The sequence below is a fragment of the Oreochromis aureus genome, linkage group 12 (assembly GCF_013358895.1).
Source record: "Oreochromis aureus strain Israel breed Guangdong linkage group 12, ZZ_aureus, whole genome shotgun sequence".
Taxonomy (NCBI): Eukaryota; Metazoa; Chordata; class Actinopteri; order Cichliformes; family Cichlidae; genus Oreochromis; species Oreochromis aureus.
Window position 1 is genome coordinate 1,446,203 of NC_052953.1, and position 6,139 is coordinate 1,452,341.

Below are 6,139 nucleotides of genomic sequence, written 5' to 3' on the forward strand. Positions count from 1 at the left end.
CTCCCCTGCAAAATTAGTTTCCCTGCGTCGGGAGCAGCGCTGGGCTCTCCAAATCACGGACAAACAGGATCCCACAGCTGTTTATGTTTTTAAACGCATTTTGCACAGAGAGGCATTTTTTGAAAAATGTATTGATAACAATGTTGAATATTATTACACAGGAAAAAAAAAAACAACTACACGTAAAATAATGACACCGTGACGCCTCTGCCTTTCTAAATGGAGGGACAGTAACTGCGTGTGTATGTAAGCGTGTAAAACCTGCAGATAGTCAGATTAACAGTAACAGTATTTTGTCTCTATCTGCCATTCTGCAATTCATCTCATGTAAACAATAACGTGGCGCACAGCGTGACGTGAAAAAAGGCACATACCTTTGACGTTACGTGAAGAACTCTGTATTCCTCGTCCACACGTAAACGTAAAAACTGAGTTTTAAGAAATCTCCGTTGTTTACGTGTTGACGAAACAGCTGCGCTTTTAAAAATACCCGTGTAGGTGTGGACGTAGCGTAAAAGAGTTAGTAGTTTATTTTATTACTACCTGTAATTTATTGCAGATTACTTTTATTTGCTTAATTGTTTACTAAATGTTTGAGGTGTGAAATAAACCGCAATGGAGCAAAATATGGGTGTGTGGTTGGAGGATGTGTTTGTGCGCGTGCGTGCGTGGGCGTGGGGGCGAACATTTTTCTTGTAAAACAAAGGGGGGCCCAGCGAAAAAGTTTGGGAACCACTGAACTAAGCACCAAACACTTACAGGACAAACAAGATGAAAACTGCATGTGTCTTTGTTGCTCTAAAATGTGTCAGAGAGAGCTATCAGACAGTGCCAAAATCATTTCCGTAGACTTTTATGATCTTAATAAGTTTCTTTAAATGACTTCAAACTTTCAAAGTAAGGCTCTCTGAGACTGTTTGAAGCAGCAGACTCACACTGAGAGAATCGATTTAACACTTCAACACTTTTTTACAAACCACACTAGTTGAATCATCAGACTCACTCACTTGCAGCTTCGTTAATTAAATATATACAAACAACGTAACCCAAAACAAAAAGTGAAAGACACGGTCAGCTAATCACTGAATACCCAAAGAATAAATCTGTCCCAGTCCTGTGTCAGTGACCCAGTGTTTAGATTTTGTATTATTAACCATGACAAAATCAAGCAAGGTTGCTTATTTCCTCATGTTTCTGATACTGTATACACCCGGTTCTATGTACACACTATAGAAACAAAACCCTGTGAGTAACAAAGTCTGCAAAGAAAATGCAGCAGCATGACCGTCATCATCAACTCGGCTTAGGCACTGTCACTTAATCATCCATAAGAACCCAAAAGTGTCATGTGTGCTCCTTTCAGGTTTTGCTGATCTCTCCCTGTGGGACTTCTGCTCTCTGACTGAGCGCAGAGACTTCCATCATGTCTACAAACACCGTTTACAGGGCCAGACGCCCCTCCACCATATATGCAAGTACTTCAACGGTGTGCAGAACACCCTCCGCTGTGTGCGCAACGAGCTCCAGTATATATGCAAAGAAATGCACTGTGGGTAGAAGTACTGCCGTGGTATTCGCAAAGACCTCCATCATATATGCAGAGACTTCCACCTACATCATGTGCGCAGAAACCTCCACTCTGGGCGCAGTAATAATAAAATGATATCAGTACGAAGAAGATCAATAATTACTGCTGTGATTGTATTTTATGATAATTTTTCATCAAAACTGATTCTCTAATGACTGTAACACTAAAATTATGTCCCAAAAGGTTGATTCTGCTCATCTGGACGTAGCGTTTTCAGTGGGAGAAACGTTTCATCACTCATCCAAGTGACTTCTTCAGTCTCAGCTGACTGCGGGTTTGGGAAACCTGCAGAATTAACTTTTTGGGATTTCCTTAATTTGAAGACTGATTGATGGAATACCTTAATCATGTAACACTTTAATGATGTAACACTTGAAATAAGGCAGAGTGATGGCAGTCTTTGTCTTTGTCTCCATAACCTGAATGTTGGTCAGCTTGGCTGAAACCAGAACAGACCTGAGCCTGCTCTCGCCCTCCGTGGCTCCTCTGGTCCAGCTGGAGACCACCAACAAAAGTTGTCACACTCTTAGCTGCTCCACCTTTAGTCTTTTGGTCTTTTTCTGCTCTGCTGATGAAACTTTTAAATAAAGTTGTGTCTCACATTGATTGAATAAATAATTCATTTTGGATGAAATATTGAATGACGGTTCAATCTTAAGTACCATTAGGATGTGATAAGATCATGGCTGGTAAATCGTCCAAGGGAAGACTGCGCTTCTAACTACAAGGCCTGCAACACCAAATCTGACCCTGAGCTCAAGTGATAAGGCCTTCTGGGGAGATGGAGGTTTGGTGGAGAAAGCAGTAGGAACGGACATCGAGTCCTTCAAACGAGAGATCCTGTCTTGCCTATGCAGACCTTGCAGATACTCTTAAAGTGGAGGTTCATGCTGTGCTGGAAAGTGAAAAGACAGGCATCAGATCCAACATTAATGCAGCTCACTCAGGAAGAAATCACTGGATGCTGAAGAAATGGTAAACGAGACTGTTCTAATGTAGTTAAATACAGTATACAGAGCAAAGGGAGAAAGTAAGTGAAGGTGTTTTTTGGGGGGGAAGCTGAGGACTGTACACATGGTTCCTGTTATACTTCAGGGGAGGGTGACGGGTATTCTCTACTTGTTTCTGTTATTTTTTGTTTTGTTTTACTCTTTCTCCTCCCCGTCTCGCCTCTCAGGACCATTCAGATCGTGCTTTTCTTACTGATATAAGTTTCTACATAATGTTACTGGGGTGCTCAGCAGTTAGTTTGTTATAGCTGACCCAGTGCACCTTGGTGTTGTTTTGTACTGTTTTACTTAGAGTGGTGCAACTTCTTGATGATCAGATGTTCTGCTGGAGAGGTCAGCATGGTATTTGTTTTTTTGTTTTGTTTTAATTTCTGCATTCTTCACTTCAACATCTTAATGCAGGCTCAATCGCCCAGGTAAGTAATTCCCAAAAGGTTGGTTCTGTTCATCTGGATGTAGCGTTTTAATAATAATAATATATTTTATTTATAAAGCGCCTTTCAAGACACCCAAGGACACTTTGCAATAGGATAAAACACATAATAGAACAAACACAAAATGAAAAACAATAAAACAAAAGCACAGTGGGAGAAACATCTTGTCATCATCAAGTGGAGCCTCAAGGCGCTTTATATTGTACAGTAGATCGCACAATAATAAATACAGAGAAAAACCCAACAATCATATGACCCCCTATGAGCAAGCACTTTGGCGACAGTGGGAAGGAAAAACTCCCTTTTAACAGGAAGAAACCTCCAGCAGAACCAGGCTCAGGGAGGGGCGGGGCCATCTGCTGTGATTGGTTGGGATGAGAGAAGGAAAACAGGATAAAGACATGCTGTGGAAGAGAGACAGAGATTAATAACAGATATGATTCAATGCAGAGAGGTCTATTAACACATAGTGAGTGAAGAAGAAACACTCAATGCATCATGGGAATCCCCGGCAGCCTACGTCTATTGCAGCATAACTAAGGGAGGATTCAGGGTCACCTGGTCCAGCCCTAACTATATGCTTTAGCAAAAAGGAAAGTTTGAAGCCTAATCTTAAAAGTAGAGATAGTGTCAGATTAAACTCATTTCTTCAGAGGACACAGAAACATCAGAGTTTGACTCATACAGGTCTTTAATGTTCTGAAGAAAAAGAAACTCCTGATGGACTTTTAGGTTCCAGCTGTTTACACACTGACTGCTGTGAAATGTGTACAGTGTTCAGACTTTTAAAGAAATAAATGGCTTCACCGAGAATTAACTTGACACCTGCTGAGAAACTGTAACAGTTGGATGCTGTGAGGAAAGCTACTGAGCATGTGTGAGAGTGTCATGTTTAAAGGCCTTTCAGAGAGTCACTGCCTTCACTTACAGTTTCTTCATGTTCTGCTTCATCAGCGCTTCTTCACAGCTTCCGACTTCAAAATTTGGGGTCATGAACAAGTGTTGAAATGATTCTTACTAATGAAAGATATCTTTAATAGCAGCAGCTCTTTCACTTCCTTTTACTTCTCTTTTGAGAAACTGCCTCATGAAATCCAGACTGTGTTGTAATTCATCGTTTTGAAAAACAGGATTCTGATGTTACCCTGGGAGGTTTTTTTCAGGCTCATCTGACCTGGAGCATTCGCCACAGCGATGGCTGGAGTGATTGGCTTTTGTTTTGTCTGGGATCACACGCTTCACCCTTAGCAGCAGGTCTTCAGTGCCATCTGTTGGTGAAAGTTCTACATTTCAAAGATTATAATGAGAAACATTTTCAAAAAAGAAAGTATTAGTTTCTCCACAGGATGTAAACATGATGAGGAAAATGAATTCTTTTCTTCTAATGAATACAATGAAAAAAACAACACCAACAGGCGGACATTCAGCAACGACCTAATCAGGGTTTGCAGCAGTTCTGGAAGTGTGTCTGCATGAGGACTGAGTGTTTTCCAGAGATTCCAGGAATCTGACTGGTTTGATGGATGCTACTGAGAACCAAGATCTCATCCATATTGTGTTCAATAAATACAGTCTGAGTACTCACAGCTTGCCCATTTTCAATCATGTCAGCCAGCCTTGTGGGGTTGCACCAAAGGCTCTAACTGCTTTCTTTGTTCTTGGATAAGCCAGCTCCGATCAGCCAGAACTCTGTGATCATGCTTCTGAATGGGTAGATGTCGTTCAATGTCCTCCATCAAGAGTTGCCAGGCACGCGACGCAACCGACCATCAAGTATCCGGCAGCAATAATACGACGCTTTGCGAACAGAAAATCAAAAAAGGAGCCACTAAGACAAGCTAAGAAGCTGAGAGGAACCAATGTCTACATAAACTGATAAAGAAAAATGAAGACATAGCACGACAAGCACGAATACTAAGAAGACAAAACAAGATTCAGTCAACATGGACTGCAACCTGCAAGGTCTACATCAAACTCAAAGGAACACCAGAAGAACAAAAAGTTAAAGAACTTTCAGAACTAGATAAATATCAGGAATATTAAAAACTATAACACTAACTACATAAATAAATCATATAACATGAAAAATTTATGATAATAATCACTTTTCTTATTAAGGTGAAAATGAAATTTACCCATATACGAACATTTAAGTATACCGATCACAGACCATGGGACTTGGACAATGATATAGACCCTAAAAATAATTTCTATACCCTTAAGCATGATCAAAAATGAGAGTATTATACAAATGAGCAGTTTAATCGAAATATAATAATGGATAATGTAATATCAATCATATATGTTAATAGTAGAAGCCTCAATTCAAATCATTTAAAACTCCTGGACTGTTTAGTTTTTCTTAGAAATTCACTGTCATTGCAGTTTCAGTTTCAGATTAGATTGGGATAAAAAAAAAAACTTAGTAAAGATTGATGGCTATGACATGTATGAAAATAAATGATGAAAATAAAATTAATATGAAAAACATGTGCACAGTACTATCTAACATTGTAAATAAAGGAACTAAAGGATTTGAATATCCAAATAACTTTCAAATACAAAATATTATAACTAGTGACATAAAACAAATGGCTATAACTAAAACTATTAATGTAGCAAACTCAATGTTAATGGATGTAGTTACATCCTTTGACTCTAAGAAATAAGTGACTGTGATGGCATTGATATGCACTTAATTAAAGATATTATTGGATGTATTGTGAAACCATTTACCTACATTTGTAATCTGTCATTACAAAGTGGTTTATTTCCTGATAAGATGAAAATTGCAGAGGTAGATCCAATATATAAAGATGGAGATAAACATCTTCTCACAAACTATCGGCCCATCTCTACGATACTGGAAAAAATATTTTACAATAGATTGCTTTTTGTGATAAAGTCATCCAATGTACTAAATGAACAGCAGTATGGATTTAGACCCAAAAGAACCACAACGCATGTCTTAATCAACATAGTATAGTAGATATAGTAACTGCAATTGAAAACAAAGAATATGCTGTCAGAGTTTTTTTATATTTAAAAAAAAGCATGTGATACAGTTGATCACAACCTTTTACTTAACAAAGTATGTACATGTGGGG